At 35.5% G+C, this 23,150-nt stretch overlaps 1 non-coding gene across 1 annotated transcript; it reads left to right on the forward strand.

The window, feature by feature from the left end:
• The first annotated feature begins 20,947 nt into the window (after nt 1-20,947).
• LOC132069083 (small nucleolar RNA Z221/R21b) lies at nt 20,948-21,045 on the forward strand. Its single transcript, XR_009417651.1, has one exon. It is a non-coding gene; the product is annotated as a small nucleolar RNA Z221/R21b (small nucleolar RNA).
• The last annotated feature ends 2,105 nt before the right edge of the window (nt 21,046-23,150 follow it).

Raw genomic sequence — 23,150 nt, forward strand, 5'->3', positions numbered from 1 at the left:
TGTGCTGAAAGTGAGTGATTTTGGAGCTTATGACGATTAGACGAGATGACGAGTCGAAGACCACAAGCGATGAACAAAAAGAGAAAAAACTGAACTGAAGGCCCGCTTTTCATCCGCATCGCGTGAAGAAAGCGGACAAAAATCAGCCCCAGCACTATCACGCGATCCTTCCGCATCGCGGAAGGAAAGCGGAAAGCTACAGAACCTTGCGCGATCCTTCCGCGATGCGGAAGGAAAGCGGGGTTCTGCGCGGCTTTCCCGATTCGACTAGGATTTGGTTTCCTTATTTTTTATTTTTACCCTAGACTATATATAGACGTTTTATTAGCTGAGAACGGTGTGCTAGGGATTATTCAAAGATTTGTAAGCCACCGTTCTCTTTTTTCTCTCTCTAGGTTTATTTTATTTTTCATCTTTTTCAACCCTAGATTATTCATGAATTCTTTGTCTATGATCGAATCATGAGTAGCTAAACTTCTTAATTCTAGGGTTGTGGCGAAAGACTTGAAAGTTGATTTGATGACAATTATTATCTATTGATTTTCCATATTTTGGGTTGCTTATTTATTCTTGATCTTAATTGTTTGATTATCTGGCCAATAGTTAGACACTATCTGTGGTGCGCGAATTGAACTTGAGAAAGGGAATTCACGTACGTAATAAGAATAAATAGAGTTTGTTCGATTTAATCGTTTCGCTATTGAGGATAGAGATATACCCTTTAGCCCTACTTAGTTGAATACGGAGAAATAAAAGCGTTCTTGTTACCTCTCGATGACCATAGAGATATAGGCGTTATAGTAACATCTACAAAGCTTGTGAGTAGTTCGAGAGAATATCACAAAGTATAATTAACCCGTCAACTAGTAACCCAGAAATAAAATAGGTGAAATTGTCCAAGATCAACCGGATTGTCGAAAGCCATGACCCTAGATCTTTCTCTCATCCGATAATTCTTACAATCTTTGTCAAGATATTCCGACAAAAACACCCATCACAAATTGTTTACTTTTCAGCTTTAGTTTAGTACAATAAACATCTTGATTTTCACTTTCTTGAATAGTTTCATCTCTGCGAATGTAATCAAACATGTATAGTTATTTTGTAATACAAAAAAAATACCGCAATAGACATATACATGGAAGCAAAATGAATGTAATCAAACAAATAGTAATTTAACAAAGTACGAAACGATACGATCCATAGTATATTGTTCAATGATTCTGTCTGGTAGAAGTAATGTATTTTTGAGATTGTTGGGTGATAGATGTTTAAGTAATATAAACACCATGGTAAAAGCCATGGAATAAACAAATTATTCAGGCATATCGCCAAACAACCCTGTTGCATCACAGTTCCTCCTGCATAATCAGTTAATTGAAGGACCAAAGCCAAAAGAAAATCTATCAATAGTAAATTCGGTACCTTTGATGATAGTAGTACGCAGTTAAGATCATATGGTTGACAGTGTCAACGCTGGCGTCTCATGCTCAATCTCGCCGTTTTCGAAGGAACTCGGCGGAAACCTCAGACATCTCTGTTAACTATAAAGCAGTAGAATTTATATTTCTTCCAATCAATCAGTAAAGCAGTAGAAATTTATATCTACAGAAAATTGTAGTATAATTTTTGAGAAACTGTGTGTTATTCCAGACATAAACAAATTGTGTGGAATGTAAAACAACATAGAAATGAATGGAAGAAACCACTTGCAGGCAAATGAATGAAATAAAATGTACACGTTTTTTCCTGGAACAGAGTACACGTGCGTATCCGGAAGGAAAAGATGGTCCAAGTTTCTAGTACAATTAACGTTGCTTTTGGTACAATATATATATATATATACACATCTGTATGTTTACCACATACTATGTTCAATATATATATATATATATATATATATTGTAGTTTGTCTTTCCGTATCTAAGACTTTATTTTATTCGTGTTTGCTACGAAAATTTATTAATACTTTTTAAAAGAGATGATTTGTTTAAAAGAAAACTATTTTCTTCTCTTTGAGATAAAATAATAGCAATATTTAAGCATCGCTTGATACTTTCAATTTTAATTCGATTAATTTAAAAGTGTAAAATACTTATTATTTTTTATCAAATTTTGATTTGGATAATTCTAATTCAAATTATTAAATTAATTTTACATGTTTGAAACGAAACAAAGTAGAAATTAATTTTTTATTTAAACGAAGAAATGCTATTTTTTAATTTTTTGTAAATATTCTCGGTTTAACTCATTTTACTTGTCATGTTGTCTTTTGCATGATTTTTTAAGGAAACGCGAATTAGAATTATAATTTGACTAATTTATCTTATTCATTATTTGATCTTCATTTGATATTAATCTTTTTTCACATTTATTAGAGTAAGAATAAAAATAAAAAAAAGTAATTAAATTGTATGTTATTTTTTAAATATATATATTTTAAGTATATTTATTTTAGTAAACATAATAAATATAATAAAGCATTTCTATCTACTTTTTAGAAGAGTTGGTAATATAAAGAATTTTTTTCTCTTAAGTAAAAAAATAGGACCGAATACGGATGGCGATGTTACCTCTATAAACCCGGCTCTTCTATACAAAGAGTAATAGTAAAGTAATACATATAATTTTTTTTATCAAAATTTGATTTGGATAATTCTAATTCAAATTATTATATTAATTTTATATGTTTAAGATGAAACGAAGTAGAAATTTGATTTTCTATTTAAATGAAGAATTTCTATTTTTTATTTTTTAGTAAATATTTTTTGTTTAACTCATTTTACTTGTCATGTTGTTTTTTACATGTTTTTTAAGGAAACGTCAATTAGAATTAGAATTTCACTAATTTACCTTATTAATTATTTGATCTCTATTTAATATTATTTTTTTCTTTTATGACATTAATCTCTTTTCACATTTATTAAAGTAAGGAAAAATGAAAAAGTAATTAAATTCTATCTTATTTTAATATATAAGTATTTTAAATATGTTATCTTTGACAATAATTTCATGTGCTCCCACTAATGGGTTGATACGCATGTGGAATGAATCCATCATTATTGATTTAATTGTTTGATTTTGTAAGCACTTTTTTTTAACATTGTTTGTTTTTTCAATATAGGATTCATTTTTTTTTTTTTTTAATATTAGTTGTTGTTTAATATATATGGGGCCCACATTTTTTTCCGAAGAGTTTGGATGTGGTGGGTTCCACTTTTTTTTTTTTTTTTTTTTTTTTTTTTTAATACTGGTTGGTGTTTAATATGGGGCCATGAAGAACTTCTATTTTTAAATTTTTAGTAAATATTTTTCGTTTAACTCATTTTATTGTGCTCCGTATCTAAAACTTTATTATATTAGTGTTTGCTAAGAATACAAAGTCTGAACTTTTTTTTTGACATTGTTTATTTTTTTAATATGAGATTAACTCTTTTTATATATATATATATATATATATTGCTTGATTTTGTCAATATGGGATACTATGTTCAAAGCACGATTAATATAACATTGTAGTTTGTGCTCCGTATTTAAAACTTTATTATATTAGTGTTTGCTACTGATACGCATGGTGTTTAATATGAGGCCCACAATTTTTTTTTTAACATTGTTTATTTTTTTTTAATACGGGATTCATTTTTTTTTTTTTTAGTAAATATTTTTCGTTTAACTCATTTTATTGTGCTCCGTATCTAAAACTTTATTATATTAGTGTTTGCTAAGAATACAAAGTTTGAACTTTTTTTTTGACATTATTTATTTTTTTAATATGAGATTAACTCTTTTTTTATATATATATATTGCTTGATTTTGTCAATATGGGATACTATGTTCAAAGCACGATTAATATAACATTGTAGTTTGTGCTCCGTATTTAAAACTTTATTATATTAGTGTTTGCTACTGATACGCATGGTGTTTAATATGAGGCCCACAATTTTTTTTTTAACATTGTTTATTTTTTTTTTAATACGGGATTCATTTTTTTTTTTAATATTGCTTGATTTTGTTAATATGGGGTCTAATTTTTTTTCCCGTGAGTTTGGATGTGATGGGTTTCTATCTTATTTTAATATATAAGTATTTTAAATATGTTGCTGTACAATAATTTCATGTGCTCCCACTAATGGGTTGATACGCATGTGGCAATGAATCCATCATTATTAATTTAATTGTTTGATTTTGTAAGCACTTTTTTTTAACATTGTTTGTTTTTTCAATATGGGATTCATTTTTTTTTTAATATTAGTTGTTGTTTAATATATATGGGGCCCACATTTTTTTTCGAAGAGTTTGGATGTGGTGGGTTCCACTTTTTTTTTTTTTTTTTTTTTTTTAATACTGGTTGGTGTTTAATATGGGGCCATGAAGAACTTCTATTTTTAAATTTTTAGTAAATATTTTTCGTTTAACTCATTTTATTGTGCTCCGTATCTAAAACTTTATTATATTAGTGTTTGCTAAGAATACAAAGTCTGAACTTTTTTTTTGACATTGTTTATTTTTTTAATATGAGATTAACTCTTTTTATATATATATATATATATTGCTTGATTTTGTCAATATGGGATACTATGTTCAAAGCACGATTAATATAACATTGTAGTTTGTGCTCCGTATTTAAAACTTTATTATATTAGTGTTTGCTACTGATACGCATGGTGTTTAATATGAGGCCCACAATTTTTTTTTAACATTGTTTATTTTTTTTTAATACGGGATTCATTTTTTTTTTTTTAGTAAATATTTTTCGTTTAACTCATTTTATTGTGCTCCGTATCTAAAACTTTATTATATTAGTGTTTGCTAAGAATACAAAGTTTGAACTTTTTTTTGACATTATTTATTTTTTTAATATGAGATTAACTCTTTTTTTATATATATATATTGCTTGATTTTGTCAATATGGGATACTATGTTCAAAGCACGATTAATATAACATTGTAGTTTGTGCTCCGTATTTAAAACTTTATTATATTAGTGTTTGCTACTGATACGCATGGTGTTTAATATGAGGCCCACAATTTTTTTTTTTAACATTGTTTATTTTTTTTTAATACGGGATTCATTTTTTTTTTTTAATATTGCTTGATTTTGTTAATATGGGGTCTAATTTTTTTTTCCCGTGAGTTTGGATGTGATGGGTTTCACTTTTTAGGGGGGACCCAAAATTTTTTATTTTTTATTTTTGTGGGCCTGTTTAATATTAAATATATATTGCTTGATTTTGTCAATATGGGATACTATGTTCAAAGCACGATTAATATAACATTGTAGTTTGTGCTCCGTATTTAAAACTTTATTATATTAGTGTTTGCTACTGATACGCATGGTGTTTAATATGAGGCCCACAATTTTTTTTTTAACATTGTTTATTTTTTTTTAATACGGGATTCATTTTTTTTTTTTAATATTGCTTGATTTTGTTAATATGGGGTCTAATTTTTTTTCCGGTGAGTTTGGATGTGATGGGTTTCACTTTTTAGGGGGACCCAAAATTTTTTATTTTTTATTTTTTGTGGGCCTCGTTTAATATTTGGGGGGGGGGGGGAATTTTTTTTTTTTTAATTTATGGGGGTGTTTATGGGGGTGGGGGCCAAAATTTTTTATTTATGGGGAGGGGCCCACGACGGACGACGAAGAGTGAGTAAAACTCACTCTTCTATATAGTAGAAACTAGACGGCGTATGCCCGTGCGCCCAACATTTTAAATTATAATGTATTTATATATATGTAGTTGTGTTAGGATAGTAATAATATATATATTTTATATTGCTAATAAACATACATAAGTTTATACTATTTTTATGCATATATATATATATATATATATATATATATATATATATAATTTTAAATTATATATATATATATATATATATATATAATTGTGTTAGGATAGTGATAATATATATATATATATATATATATATATATATATATATATATATATATATACACACACACACTATGCTCAAAACACGATTAATATAACATTTTAGTTTGTGCTTCGTATCTAAAACTTTATTATATTAGTGTTTGCTATGAATACAAAGTCGGCAAAAATTTATTAATACTTTTTAAAAGAGAAGACTTGTTTAAAAGGAAACTATTTTTCTCTCTTTAAGATAAAATAATACCAATGTTTAAGCATCAGTTGATACTTTAAATTTTAATTCGATTAATTTAAAGGTGTAAAATACTTATTATTTTTTATCAAATTTTGATTTGGATAATTCTAATTCTAATTATTAAATTAATTTTACATGTTTAAAACGAAATAAAGTAGAAATTTGATTTTCTATTTAACCGAAGAAATGCCATTTTTTTTATTTTTTGTAAATATTCTCGGTTTAGCTCATTTTACTTGTCATGTTGTCTTTTGCATGGTTTTTTAAGGAAACATCAATTAAATTTATAATTTGACTAATTTAATTTATTCATTATTTGATCTTCATTTGCTATTATTTTTTTCTTTTGCGACATTAATCTCTTTTCACATTTATTAGAGTAAGAATAAAAATGAAAAAGTAATTAAATTCTATCTTATTTTAAAATATAAATATTTTAAGTATATTTATTTTAGTAAACATAACAAATAAATGACATGGCGGAATAGCAAATACAACAGTTCAATATCTAGATTAGATCTCAGGCTAATATAAAAAAAGAAAGAAAATTATATGATTTGGCTACTTAACCTTTTGAAGAAAAACAATATTATGGGATTCATATTTTTTGTTGTACAATAATTTCATTTGCTCCCACTAATGAGTTGATACGCGTGTGACAATGAATCCATCATTATTGACTTAATGGGATACTTTGGAAATTACACGAATACTGTTTGATTTTTTTAATATGGGATGCATTTTTTTTTTTTACATTATTACTTTACACTGTTTATATATATACATACTATGTTCAAAACACGATTAATATAAGATTGTAGTTTGTGCTCCGTATTTAAAACTTTATTATATTAGTGTTTGCTACGAATACAAAGTATGCAAAAATTTATTAATACTTTTTAAAAGAGAAGACTTGTTTAAACGGAAACTATTTTCCTCTCTTTGAGATAAAACAATAGCAATATTTAAGCATCAGTTAATACTTTCAATTTTAATTCGATTAATTTAAAGGTGTAAAATACTTATTATTTTTTTTATCAAATTTTGATTTGGATAATTCTAATTCAAATTGTTAAATTAATTTTACATGTTTAAAACGAAACAAAGTAAAAATTTGATAAACACGATTAATATAACATTGTAGTTTATGCTCCATATCCAAAACTTTATTATATTAGTGTTTGCTATGAATACAAAGTCTGCAAAAATTTATTAATACTTTTTAAAAGAGAAGACTTGTTTAAAAGGAAACTATTTTCCTCTCTTTGAGATAAAAAAAGCGTAATATTTAAGCATTAGTTGATACTTTCAGTTTTAATTCGATTAATTTAAAGGTGTAAAATACTTATTTTTTTTCTTTCAAATTTTGATTTAGATGATTCTGATTCAAATTGTTAAATTAATTTTACATGTTTAAAACGAAACAAAGTAGAAATTTGATTTTCTATTTAAACGAAGAAGTTCTATTTTTTAATTTTTGGTAAATATTCTCGATTTAGCTCATTTTACTCGTCATGTTGTCTTTTGCGTGGTTTTTTAAGGAAACGTCAATTAGAATTATAATTTGATTAATTTACCTTATTCATTATTTGATCTCCATGTGATATTATTTTTTCTTTTACGACATTAACCACTTTTCACATTTATTAGAGTAAGAATAAAAATGAAAAAGTAATTAAATTCTATCTTATTTTAAAATATAAATATTTTAAGTATATTTATTTTAGTAAACATAACAAATAAATGACATGGTGGAATACCAAATACAACAGTTCAATATCTAGATTAAATTTTAAGCTAATATAAAAAAAGAAAGAAAATTGTATGGTTCGACTACTTAACCTTTTGAAGAAAAGCAATAATATGGGATCCATATTTTTTGCTGTACAATAATTTTATTTGCTCCCACTAATGGGTTGATACGCATGTGACAATAAATCCATCATTATTGACTTAATGAGATACTTTGGAAATTACATGAATATTGTTTGATTTTTTAATATGGGATGCACTTTTTTTTTTACATTATTTGTTTTTTTAATATGGGATCTACTTTTTTTTTTTTTTAAATTGCTTGGTGTTTAGTAATGGGCCCACCTTTTTTTTTTTTTTGTGGTGGAACGGACGACGATCCCAACCGTGCTTCTATATAGTATATATATATATATATATATATATATATATATATATATATATATATATATATATAATAATAATTATTAATAATTATTCAAAAAATAAGAGCGTGTCAAAAGAACTTTGTTATTAATTGGAAGCGCAAAATATTATATTAAACCTGTAAGGCATGTTTGGAAAGCCACATTGTAATTAGATTTTGGTGTAATTAAGTGTAATTACACAGTTTTGGCAGTTTGTCTAACCAGTAATTACTTGGTCAATATGTAATTGGATGTAACTGAAGAGAGTAATTACGCTCTTCAATTATCTATAGGGAGGTTGAGAATTGCCGGTAATTACAAAGTGTAATAACAAGGTTTAGTTTTATAATTTCTTTTTATTTTTTTATTTTTAATATCTATTCTTTTTAATTTTCTTTTTATTTATATTCTTCTTATTTCATTTTATCTTTTACTTTGAAAATTCCTTTTTTAATATTTTTAAATATAAAAAAATACTTTATTTATCTTTATTTTCCTTACTTCTCATTTTTCAACACTTACTTCATGTGCTTCCATGTGATTTTTCATATTTTATTTTTTTAATTTTTTCATTTTGCTTAGATATGTTATTATTCTAATTTTTCGAAACTATGCCTCCTAACATTAGAAAGGGTGAGTCATCTACAAACTTTGCTTATAATGGGTGATGACATAAAGTTGAATTTCGTTGTTAACTAAGGTTATAGACAAACTTAGCTTATACTAAATGATGTTATAATTGATAGATTACTATCTATTAAATATTTAAACAATGTTATGAAATTATGGTTGCGTTTTTTTTTTTTTTGTCAAACATGCCGGCAATGATGTTATTGCAAAATGTGTGTTCAGTTAGAATTTATATTAATTAATTCAATTAAATTTTTTATATCAATTATATTTTATAATATTAGTTCTAAAACTATAATTATTTAATACTACATTCTCAAAAACTAATATGTATCTTGAATACCTAGTAATATATAAAATTTAGTAATATTTCTCATATATATATGTGTGTGTGTATGTGTGTGTGTGTAATATTTGTCAAACATTAATGTTTAGTTGATGATAATTAATTTTTATTTTTATAAATTTAAAAGATCTAACTCTGTAATTACACTTGTGCAATTAAATATTATGTTTGTAATTACATTATAACATACTCAGTGTGATCCCACAAGTGAGTTCTGGGGAGGGTAGGATGTACGCAGACCTTACCTCTGCCTTTGTGGGACAGAGAGACTGTTTCCGAAAGATCCTTGGCTCAAAGAGAAGAAAAGAAGAGAAAAGAAAGTGAAAGGAATTGAAAAATACTTCGAAGCAGATATAAAAATTATAGCAGTAAAATAGCAAGCAAGATACCACGCAAATGTTTCAACAAATGTTAATGCAAATCGAAGAGTAAGAAACTACGTGAATACTAAATAATATTGCTAATAACAAGAGGAAAAACAAATGCAGCAATAAATAGCAATACACATCGAAACATAAGAGACTACGAGAAAACAGAATCCCACTACCTACTAACCTTCTACCCTCTCCATACCTTCTTATCTAAGGTCATGTCCAGGGGTGGATCTAGGGCCCGCCGAGGGTGTTCCCGAACACCCTTGGCAAAAAATTATACTGCATATATAAGGTATTTTTTCATTTTTTATGTACATATATCGATTTTGAACACCCTAAAAAACAAGAGAAGAGATTGGTTCAGTGGTTGAGGGTGTTCAAAATTCACCTTAAGGTTCCAAGTTCAAATCCCAGTCAATACATTTTTATTTTTCGAACCCCATCAATGAAAATCTTAGATCCGTCATTGGTCATGTCCTCAGTCAGCTGAAGTTGTGCCATGTCTTTTCTAATCACCTCCCCCCAATTCTTCTTCGGCCTACCTCTACTTCTCTTAACTCTTGCTATTTGCTAACCTCTCACACCTCTGTACTGGCGCATCCTCACTCCTCCTCTTCACATGACTGAACTATCTCAACTTCACTTCCCTCATCTTGTTCGCCACTGATGCCACTCCCACCTTCTCTCGTATAACTTCATTCCTAATCATATCTCTTCGGGTATGCCCCCACATCTATCTGAGCATCCTCGTCTCCGCTACCTTCATCCTCTGAACGTGAGAGAACTCCCACCCCATACAATAATGTTGGTCTAACCACCGCTCTATAAAAATAACCTTTAAGCCTAGACCACAGATTCTTATCGCACAGTACCCCGGAGGCGATTCTCCATTTCACGCACCCCACCCCAATACGATATGCGACATCATCATCAATCAACCTGTCTCCTTGGATTATGGACCCAAGATATTTGAAGCTTCCTCTCTTGGGTATGACTAGGTCCTCGATCTTCACTTCCACCCCCGGCTCATGCATTACATCACTGAACTTGCACTCCAGGTACTCTGTTTTAGTCCTGCTTAACCTGAAACCTTTAGACTCTAAGGCCTTTCTCCAAACTTCCAGCCTATCATTTACTCCACCGCGTGTCTCGTCACTTAATACTATTTCATCCGCTAATAACATACACCACGGAACCTCCCTTTGAGTATGTCGTGTCAGTTTGTCCATCATTAAGGCAAATAGGAACGGGCTAAGGGTTGATCCCTGGTGTAACCCAATCATGACCGGAAAGGGATCTGCGTCACCTCCCACTGCCCTAACCCGGGTCTTGGCTTCACAATACTTGTCCTTAATTGTTATATCCCGTATTTCGTACGTCGGGATAATCCGAGTCAACCTTGATAAGTTAAGGACAAGACCATTCCGGGATACGAAGCCGAGATTTTAACCACAATTGTGTTTTAAGATATAAGTGTGCATGATATGGTGGTATGGAATATTAAGGAAATTTGGGGGTTGAATGTTATTTTTACAAAGTAAGTAGTTCATGAAAAAAAAAAAAAGAAAAAAAAAAAGAGGTCATGTGGCCGACCACATGGATGTGGGCCAAGGCCACATGGATGTTTAATATATGTTGCCAAAGATGACTAATTAGTCATCTTCACCATTCCTTATCTATAGAAATTTCAAGAAACTTTGAGAGCAAGAGGAGAAGGCCATTCGGCCATATAGAGAAAAATTTGAAGACCAAGAATCTTCATAAAAAAATTTTTTCTTCAAGCAAACCTACTAATCAGGGCGGTCCTCATTAACGTGGAAGTGTTGTTGGAAGCAATAAGCTATTCGTTTTCTTCATTCACCATCCTAGCTAAGTTGGAAAGTTGAAGAAGAAAGGTAAGGGTTAATCTTGTTTTTATGTGTTATGGATGGTTCATGTGTGTTGTAGTGTGTCAAAATGAATGAAATTATGGAAATATTGCATGTTGGAGTGAAACCGTGCATGTGTGGCTTTGGCCGTGTGGGTGTAGTGATGTGTAGGAACAATGAATTAAGTGTATTTAGCATGTTTGTGTGTTGTTGTAATGTGTAGAAAATGAATGAAAAGCATGAAATTTGTATGGAGGTGTGTTGGCCGTATGTATGGTGTTGTACATGGCAAGGAGCGAATTAATGTTACTTAGTGTTTTAGTTGATGTTGTTGTTGGTTCTATAATGAAAATGAGAGTTTAATGATTCAAGTTGAAGTTGTAATTGTTGTGGGTTGATTTAGAAGTTCATGTGATTCTTATGTAGATTCTACATCTATGGTAATGACATTGTTAATATATAGATTGTTGATGTAGTTTATGAGTTTTGAAAGGAGGAAATGTGTTAATATTGTTCTCGGGTTTGGGGAGGATTTCGGGTGAATTGGAGTGTTGGTTGGGTTGTTGGAAATATTGCGTGAAGTGTTTAAAGTGTTATTGAATATTGTTTGAATGGGTTCGGATTGGAAGGTGAACGTATGAACATGAATATTGGTTTGAATGTAAATAGTTGAATTGAATATAATGAATGTTGTTGAATTATGTAGTAAAGGGTTCTTGATGTTAGAATATGTTTAAAATTGATTATTGATGTTGCTAGTATGTTGTTGGTATGGTTGTTGATGAATTTGGCCGAGTTGAATTCTCGGGTGTTGCATTTACGGGGGAGATCTTTTTGCCTAAATTTCGTAGAATTAGGCGCTAGTTTGGGATTGCAAGCCTAAATGCCTAAAGCTAATGTTAGTATTTAATGACGTATTGTAGATCTCGGAAAGTCCACGACGTAAGTTTGGATTAGCTTGGAGAGCGGACAAGGTATGTAAACCTCCCTTTCTTTCTTTGGCATGTCTTAGACGTAAGGAAAGAATCATACGAGCCTCGGGGAATTTCTATTCTTACGGTCCGAGCGTGTTTCCGACTTTTATTCACCTCTTGATGTTAACATTCTTAATGGAGGCATGTTATGATCCTTGTGTCTTTTGTATGTTCGAATTTTAAGTGTTATATAAGGAATTTTGTTCTTAAAAGATTCCGAAACTACGAACGACCGTAATTTTCACAAAAAGGCTCGGATCGCCTCGATATGCTCGTAGGAGGTTCCGTAGCGTATGATGACTCTAACTTCCTTAGGTGGGCTCGGATTAGTTTGATACTTGTCCGTGGGCCCCCGAGACGTTCCCTTGTATAGTGCTGAAGGTTTGTTGGAAGGAACCTAATTTGCTTAGTATTCGACCCCGAGTATGATTATTATTACTATTATTATTATTAATATTTACCAAGTCCGAAAATAAGGATTGATATGTATATGATTCCGACACGTAGTTATGATTTCTAAAGTTCGGTTTGCCATGTTCCGAGTGATGTCCGAAAGGTATTTGATATGACTATCGTCCCGAGTTTTAAATGATAGTTTACTTAATTTATCTAACTTCATCGAGTCTTTGAGATGATTTGTGTGCATATGGTTTCTCACTACTCTGCTCGTGCATGCCTCAATGCATCTTTCATCGAGTCCCGGGCCGGGTACGTATTCGTGCACCGTTTCATTGCATTATTCACCGAGTCCCTCACTAGAGGGCCGGGTACGCTATATATATATATATATGATGATGTGATGATATGGGGACGGCGGCCAGGATGGCATTTGATGATTCTATTCACCGAGTCCCTCACTAGAGGGCCGGGTACGGCATATGCATATGATTATATGATTACTATGCATGATGATTATATGATTTTATTTACCGAGTCCCTCACTGGAGGGCCGGGTACGCTATATGTATATAATGATTTGATGATATGATATGGACACGTATTATATATAATTCACAGGCAAGTTTTGATTTCTGATTACTATACTTATTTCGATAAATTCCAGTCCGGTTATGATTCCATCTATGGTATTCTGTGCTTTACATGCTCAGTACATACTCCGTACTGACCCCCTTTTCTTCGGGGGCTGCGTTTCATGCCGCGCAGGTACAGGTACTCGCTTGGGTGAGCCGCCAGCTTAGGACTCCTATTCAGCTATTTTGGGAGTGCTCCTTGTCCGAGCCCGCATTTTGGTACAGACTCTTTTGTTATATGTGTGTATGTTTATTCAGGGTACGGCGGGGCCCTGTCCCGTCATATGATTCTGTTATTACTCTTAGAGGCCTGTAGACATAAACGTGGGTTGTGGGTAGCACTGTACTGTTGTGTTGTGTTCTGTATAGCTGCAGGTTATATATATGATATATGTATATATGTGCGTGCGATATCGTGCCTTTCTGTACGTATAAGTTCTTATTATGTTTGCTGTGATCCGATTATAATTGATAGGCGGGTACGAGTGCCCGGCTCGGGCACTAGTCACGGCCTACGGGCCGGGTCGTGACAAAAGTGGTATCGCAGCGGTTCGTCCTCGAATGTTACTGTGCCGTGTCTAGTAGAGTCCCGTTTATCGGTGTGTTGTGCACCACATCTATAAACGTGAGGCTACGAGGACATTTAGGGTGTTATCTTTCCTTCGATCTTAGATCGTGCGATAAGTAGCCGTATTATTAGGATGATTCTTTTCTAACGAATTGCTATGTCTTCGCCGATGCCTCCGAGAAAGGCGACGGGGCCCGAAGGGCAAGTCTGCAGTGGGAGAGACCGGTCGTAGAGAGTTACTAAGGCCCGTGCTCGGCTCGAGCCGAGAGGTTATGCCCGGCCGGCCGTTCCGCCACCCCATCACCATCGAGAGGGGCATAGAGCGGCGGCCGGCGGTCGGAGGCGACCGCGCCGCCCCGAGGTTCGAGTGCCCGAGCCTCCGGCTCCTCGGCCGGGGGCGGAGGACGAGCTATGAGGGACGCCGTTCGCCTGCTTGCCAGATTGGTGGCGGGCGGTGTCCACGAACAGGATCGGAGATGATTATGCGAGGGACGTGACGGTCGAGGGCCCGCTATTTCTTAACTCGTAATCCGCGCAGTTTTTCGGTCAAAGCCCGGAGGACCCCGAGTTCATCGAACGGATGCGGCGTACGCCGCGGCTTATCGGGGCTTCGGAGATCGAGTCCGTCGAGTTGGCGTCGTATCGGTTGCATGATATAGCGGCTAATTGGTATGAGTCTTGGGAGAGCTCCGAGAGACGGGGTGCTCCTCCCGGCCATATGGGATGAGTTCGTGGAGGCCTTTCTTGGCCATTTCCTACCCCCGAGAGACGAGACGGCTAGGGTTCACGATTTTTACATCGAGGCAAGGCGGCGAGTGTGTCGGGAGTATAGCCTTGAGTTTGATTCTGCGGCTAGATACGCGCGCCATATTGTGGGCCGATATGGCGACGGGTACATCGGTCGTGATGGGGTTGGATCGATGTCCCGATTGATAGTTGTATGGCGATGGCTTCCCGGCCCGGGGGGTGGATATTGCCGGAGTACGAGGGCGTATGCCCGGGGTATGGAAGAGCGACATGCAGGGCGTCGGCCGATAGAGACCATGACGAGGGGCCGGCCAAGAGGGCTAGATCGGCTGGATATTCTGGGGAGTTTCGAGGGCGGGCGACCTCGGCGGCACTCGGGTATTCTTCTCGGGCGGCACGGAGTGCGCGGTTCCGGGGGCGAGAGATTTGATAGCACAGGTTATTCGGGAGCGGGTCAGAGCTCCAGAGCTTCAGGGCCGCAGATGGACAGAGGTTCCGGTCAGACGAGGCCCCCATTGCCCCAGTGTTCCCGTTGTGGTAGACCTCATTTTGGGGAATGCCGTCGTACCACAGGTGCTTGCTTTACTTGCGGCCGTCGGGCCATGTTGTGAGGGTGCCGTATAGGGGTGGTTCGTGGTGATGCGGTCCGACCTGCGGGTCGGTTGTCGGTTCGTCCTCTTCGCGGTATGCGCCCTACGGGGCAGGGTATGCCGGCACCAGCAGGCCGTGGTAGAGGCCGCGGCGGAGCCTCCAGTTTTAGCGGTCCATTGAACCGCCTATACGCGTTGGCCAGTAGACAGGATCAGGAGGCATTACCAGATGCGGCTACAGGTACATGAATCCTTACTAGAATTTGTATTCTTATGTGTGCGTATTTATTGTCTGATTGTTACCTAATAGCGGTAGGCGGAAATCTAAGGGTTGATAACCAAGTATTTATAAGTAACGGTGATTAAGGCGTGTTTATTGTCATTACGGATCTGGGAGTCTAGGATAGAGAGTAGTTATATCCATAGGTGAAAGGTAAATATGTAGAATCGAGAGAGGGGTAAAATAGTAATTGTGTTATGAGAGCGTTCGGAAACCTGTTAAGACTTTACTTTACTCCAAATTACGGGATGAAGGTCATGCGGTGAGGTGGACGCGATTATACTAGCGTTAGAGCATCGTATTTCATCGACGTTCCGAGGTTAAGCGTCTTTGAGCGAGGGAAATTTTAGGATGGGTGACCCCCGGGAAGTTTCTGAAAGTCTTACAACTTCAGCCAAAAGAAGCAATTGGGAAGCTAGAGTAGTCAAAAGGGAATTAGAATATACTGAGTAGGCGGAAATCTTAAGAGGTCGCATAGGCCGGAGCGGACTAGAGCGGGGAAAGAAAGAAGAGGCGTCACAGTTCTAGAGTTAGGGTGAATTTGAGTAGTGTTTAGAAATCTTTTGTGAGCGAGATACTAGTGGTGATGTATAGGTATAGGTGAGCGTGTGATATCCCGTGCATGGCTATATTAGCGGATACGTGTATTCGGGTAACCGACGCGGCAGTTTATGGGAGGTATTAACCGGACCGGATAGCCAAGTTCAAGTGAACAGAAGAAAAAAAAATGGCCCAGATGTTACAGGACGAGCCAATGCTATTTTCACTACGGGATAAGCGTGGGAAGTGTTAACATTAAAAGGAAGGAAGTGAGTGGATAAATAGTAAGGGGGAAATTGGGATGTCGAAATAAAAGTGCAGCCCGACCGAGGGTGGAAAATGCAGACGTAGAGCAAAATATAACCAGGTGATAATATAAGTACGCCCCTAAAGGGGGGAAACGGGCACGAGAAATGCAAGTACCAGATAGAGGCAATCGATATCACAACGTATTTGATACAGACACCCGGCTGAAAGCAAGATTTCTCGCCGAGACAAGTTAGTAAGACCCAAGCCGACAAAGAGGGTAGAGGCTAAAATGGCAATGGAGATAGTGCTGAGAATTAATTGTAGAGATGTTGGACGATATGACGCTGGGGAGTGGAAGCCTAGAGGAAAATACGACAAAAGAACAACGACGAGTAACTTACGGAGGCGCTGTGAAAGGTAACGTTACCGTGCTGGACTAGAGACAAAAATGTGAGTAATAGGGTTGTTCGCTAATAACACTGCGACCTATGGATAGCAAGGACATAGGAAGCCTCCGATAGTAGGAAGTGAGGACATTAGAGGAGTGAGTGAAGGAATAAAAGAGAGTACAACAGGGTAGACCATAAGCGAATGTTAGGACGGAAGGAATAGGTGGAGCAGAGTGAACCAGAAGAGGGAATATACTTTGTATGAATGGTGTCAGAGTAGTTATATTACCTATGGACACTTATGTGTTAGGAATGAGACCGAGAGAATACCTAATGAGAAAAGTTTGGATTCAAAAGAGTAACCATACGATAACAATACTCTGGGTGCGGGCAGGAATGATGTAGAGATGATTTGGGTTAAGGTACCGAGACAAAACTAGTACGAAGGACAAACGGGACATGACTATGGCGGAACCAAAGATCTATTCCGATATCAGTTACAGGGTAAGAGAGGCGGAGACCAAGTAAAGCGTAAGGATTAGTAAAACCATGCTAAGGTATTTTGGGCTAAATTGAGCATCTTTGCGTGTTCTTGTAAAGACTGCCACATAATGCGTGATCGGAAAGTTGAAAGCAAGATCCGAGAAAAGGGACGATAGCGGGTTGAATTAGAGATAATATACCTAGAATGGTACAAGCTGAGAAAAGAGGATTATAAGATGGTTTAAGCAAGATGATTGGAGCTAGCTGGTTACTAAAAAAGGAGAAGTTCGACCCGAGACATATTGGACCTTATTACATGTTCGCAAGGTAAGAAGGGTGCGTACTAAAGACGTGGCCTTCTTAAAATATTGGACAAATTCGATGAATGAAGATGATGGAGAAGTAAAAAAAAAAAAAAGAGGTAAAGAAGGAATACGATTGGTAGATGAGATTGCATACTATGGCAATAAAAGGAAACTCCCGAGATCCCTATACGACTTTACGGTACTAGTTGAACATTCGAGGACGAATGTTCTAAAGGGGGGAAGGATGTTATATCCCGTATTTCGTACGTCGGGATAATCCGAGTCAACCTTGATAAGTTAAGGACAAGACCATTCCGGGATACGAAGCCGAGATTTTAACCACAATTGTGTTTTAAGATATAAGTGTGCATGATATGGTGGTATGGAATATTAAGGAAATTTGGGGGTTGAATGTTATTTTTACAAAGTAAGTAGTTCATGAAAAACAAAACAAAAAAAGAGAAAGAGAGTTCATGTGGCCGGCCACATGGATGTGGGCCAAGGCCACATGGATGTTTAATATATGTTGCCAAAGATGACTAATTAGTCATCTTCACCATTCCTTATCTATAGAAATTTCAAGAAACTTTGAGAGCAAGAGGAGAAGGCCATTCGGCCATATAGAGAAAAATTTGAAGACCAAGAATCTTCATCAAAAAAATTGTTTCTTCAAGCAAACCTACTAATTGAAGGGTCCTCATTAACGTGGAAGTGTTGTTGGAAGCAATAAGTTATTCGTTTTCTTCATTCACCATCCTAGCTAAGTTGGAAAGTTTAAGAAGAAAGGTAAGGGTTAATCTTGTTTTTATGTGTTATGGATGGTTCATGTGTGTTGTAGTGTGTCAAAATGAATGAAATTATGGAAATATTGCATGTTGGAGTGAAACCGCATGTGTGGCTTTGGCCGTGTGGTAGTAGTGATGTGTAGGAACAATGAATTAAGTGTATTTAGCATGTTTGTGTGTTGTTGTAATGTGTAGAAAATGAATGAAAAGCATGAAATTTGTATGGAGGTGTGTTGGCCGTATGTATGGTGTTGTACATATGCAAGGAGCGAATTAATGTTACTTAGTGTTTTAGTTGATGTTGTTGTTGGTTCTATAATGAAAATGAGAGTTTAATGATTCAAGTTGAAGTTGTAATTGTTGTGGGTTGATTTAGAAGTTCATGTGATTCTTATGTAGATTCTACATCTATGGTAATGACATTGTTAATATATAGATTGTTGATGTAGTTTATGAGTTTTGAAAGGAGGAAATGTGTTAATATTGTTCTCGGGTTTGGGGAGGATTTCGGGTGAATTGGAGTGTTGGTTGGGTTGTTGGAAATATTGTGTGAAGTGTTTAAAGTGTTATTGAATATTGTTTGAATGGGTTCGGATTGGAAGGTGAACGTATGAACATGAATATTGGTTTGAATGTAAATAGTTGAATTGAATATAATGAATGTTGTTGAATTATGTAGTAAAGGGTTGCTGATGTTAGAATATGTTTAAAATTGATTATTGATGTTGCTAGTATGTTGTTGGTATGGTTGTTGATGAATTTGGCGAGTTGAATTCTCGGGTGTTGCATTTACAGGGAGATGTCGCCTAAATTTCGTAGAATTAGGCGCTAGTTTGGGATTGCAAGCCTAAATGCCTAAAGCTAATGTTAGTATTTAATGACGTATTGTAGATCTCGGAAAGTCCACGACGTAAGTTTGGATTAGCTTGGAGAGCGGACAAGGTATGTAAACCTCACCCTTTCTTTCTTTGGCATGTCTTAGACGTAAGGAAAGAATCATACGAGCCTCGGGGAATTTCTATTCTTACGGTCCGAGCGTGTTTTCGACTTTTATTCACCTCTTGATGTTAACATTCTTAATGGAGGCATGTTATGATCCTTGTGTCTTTTTATGTTCGAATTTTAAGTGTTATATAAGGAATTTTGTTCTTAAAAGATTCTGAAACTACGAACGACCGTAATTTTCACAAAAAGGCTCGGATCGCCTCGATATGCTCGTAGAGGTTCCGTAGCGTATGATGACTCTAACTTCCTTAGGTGGGCTCGGATTAGTTTGATACTTGTCCGTGGGCCCCCAAGACGTTCCCTTGTATAGTGCTGAAGGTTTGTTGGAAGGAACCTAATTTGCTTAGTATTCCGACCCCCGAGTATGATTATTATTACTATTATTATTATTAATAGGCAAAATACATCAAAACACCCCTAAACTATATCCAAAATGTCGATATCACACCTAAACTATACTAGCAACCTATTACACACCTTAACATCTTAAAAGTGAATTTAATTCCCCCTTACAAGCTGATGTGGCACAAAATAAAAAAAATAATTAAAAACTGGGGCGTTTTTTATAAAAAATTATTTTTTATTCCATTTTTTATTAAAATAAATATTTTTGTAAACCCCCCACCCCCCTCCTCCCCCACCGTCCCTTTCTTCTTTATCCATACTCTCTTTCTTATTGCATAACCACCATTGTTTCCAATGAGCTTCAATATTTTTCGGTGAACTTCTATTTTTTCCGATCTTCTTTATTTTTCGGTCACCAAATCTGCATCTAATCTACCTATAAAATAATAATGAGCTTCAATATTTTCCGGTGAGCTTCCATTTTTTCCGATCTTCTTCATTTTACGGCCACCAAATTTGCATCTAATCTACCTATAAAATAAGAAATTGTTTTTTCTTTTAAATTTTAAATTCTTTTTCTTTTCTTTTAGTTAAAATTTTATTTATTTTTTCATTTTCTTTTATTTTTATTATAAAATATATATTTTATATCCGCTCAACCTCCCCCTCCCTTCTTCGTTATCTTCTCAATCCACCACCGTAACGCCACCACCATTACTCCTCCAATAATTATATCTATCTATTTAAATGAAAAATAACTCCAACAAGAACACACCCTGAGTGCAAGAACCCAAGGTCAGTAGCATTTTCTTCAACCATTTCTGGAGAGATGCTTTCCAAAAAAATCTCCTCTTATCTTACAGAATTAATGGTCAATGTATATTCCCTTGTGGGAATAGCATCCGCCACTCGCTCCTTGGCTCTTATCTACGTCCCTCTGCCCCTCGAGAAAGAAAAATCAAGAAAAGGGAGATTTCCGGTGAACTATTAATGGTAGGCCTTTTCCGGGTACTAGTAATACAGTTTTTTTTCATTCTCTCTCCTCCCTTCACGCCACCACGCCGCCGCCCCGTCTCTCCTCTTCACGCCACCCCAGCCGAACTCTTTTTTTTTTTTTGCCTTACAATTTTATAAATTTTCTTGAAGAGCTATGATGAGATCTGAAGAAAGTCATGCACCACTCTTACAAAAATTAATTTTTTGATTGATGAAAAATTTCTCATACCATTTTGCTTCTGAGCTCTTATACATGCTTTTCAACTTTATCATAATTTTTTTTCATAGAAAGTGATTATCGGAGGAGCCGTGATTATCGGGGGAGCAATGAAGAAATTGCACGAACTGCCCTTTGGGGGTGGTGGGAAGGTGGTGGCAAATTTGGTGGTGGCGGATATGGTTGTGGTGAAATTGGTGGTGGAGGTGGTGGGTTTTGTAATAAGTATAGAAGAAAAGGAAAAAGAAAATAGTGCAAATTAAAAAGAAAAAAGAAAAAGTACTGAAAATAATAAAATTTATTTTATTTCCACGTGGCGCTGATGTGGCATGCGCGTGTGGACTTTATTTTCACGTGGCGCTGACGTGGCATGCGCGTGTGGAACACCACACGCTGTGAAAGTGGTATAATACCTTGCAGGGTGGTCTTAAATTCACTTTTAAGATGTTAAGGTGTGTAATAGGTCGCTTGTATAGTTTAGGTGTGATATCGACATTTTGGGTATAGTTTAGGGGTGTTTTGATGTATTTTGCCTTATTAATATTTACCAAGTCCGAAAATAAGGATTGATATGTATATGATTCCGACACGTAGTTATGATTTCTAAAGTTCGGTTTGCCATATTCCGAGTGATGTCCGAAAGGTATTTGATATGACTATCGTCCCGAGTTTCAAATGATAGTTTACTTAATTTATCTAACTTCATCAAGTCTTTGAGATGATTTGTGTGCATATGGTTTCTCACTACTCTGCTCGTGCATGCCTCAATGCATCTTTCACCGAGTCCCGGGTCGGGTACGTATTCGTGCACCGTTTCATTGCATTATTCACCGAGTCCCTCACTAGAGGTCCGGGTACGCTATATATATATATGATGATGTGATGATATGGGGACGGCGGCCAGGATGGCATTTGATGATTCTATTCACCGAGTCCCTCACTAGAGGGCCGGGTACGGCATATGCATATGATTATATGATTACTATGCATGATGATTATATGATTTTATTTACCGAGTCCCTCACTGGAGGGCCGGGTACGCTATATGTATATAATGATTTGATGATATGATATGGACACGCATTATATATGATTCACGAAAAGTTTTGATTTCTGATTACTATACTTATTTCGATAAATTCCGGTCGGTTATGATTCCATCTATGGTATTCGTGCTTTACATGCTCAGTACATACTCCGTACTGACCCCCTTTTCTTCGGGGGCTGCGTTTCATGCCGCGCAGGTACAGGTACTCGCTTGGGTGAGCCGCCAGCTTAGGACTTCTATTCAGCTATTTTGGGAGTGCTCCTTGTCCGGAGCCCAGATTTTGGTACAGACTCTTTTGTTATATGTGTGTATGTTTATTCAGGGTACGGCGGGGCCCTGTCCCGTCATATGATTCTGTTATTACTCTTAGAGGTCTGTAGACATAAACGTGGGTTGTGGGTAGCACTGTACAGTTGTGTTGTGTTCTGTATAGCCCCAGGTTGTATATATGATATATGTATATATGTGCGCGCGATATCGTGCCTTTCTGTACGTATAAGTTCTTATTATGTTTGTTGTGAACTGATTATAATTGATAGGTGGGTACGAGTGCCCAGCTCGGGCACTAGTCACGGCCTACGGGACTGGGTCGTGACATTAATCGCCCTAATATAGGCCATAGGTACACCCCTAGACTACAAACATCTCTAAAGGACCTCCTTAGGGACTTTATCTTACGCATTTTCCAGATTAATGAACACTATGTGTAAGTCTCTTTTCTTGTCCCTATATTGTTCCAACAATCTCCTAACAATATGGATGGCTTCTATAGTCGACCTCCCCGGCATGAAATCGAATTGGTTCTCCGAGATAGACCCACCCCTCCTCATTCTCATCTCGATCACTCTTTCCCAGACTTTTATAGTGTGGCTTAGTAACTTGATACCCCTGTAGTTATTGCAGTTCTGAATATCACCCTTGTTCTTGTACAACGGAACCATGGTGCTCTACCTCCACTCCTCTGGCATTTTTGTCATCCTAAATATAACATTAAACATCCTAGTCAGTCACTCCATACCTTCCTCTCCTGAGTTCTTCCAAAAATCCACTGGGATCTCATATGGCCCTATCGCCATTCCTCTTCTAA

The sequence above is a fragment of the Lycium ferocissimum genome, chromosome 8, assembly GCF_029784015.1.
Source record: "Lycium ferocissimum isolate CSIRO_LF1 chromosome 8, AGI_CSIRO_Lferr_CH_V1, whole genome shotgun sequence".
NCBI classification, from domain to species: domain Eukaryota; kingdom Viridiplantae; phylum Streptophyta; class Magnoliopsida; order Solanales; family Solanaceae; genus Lycium; species Lycium ferocissimum.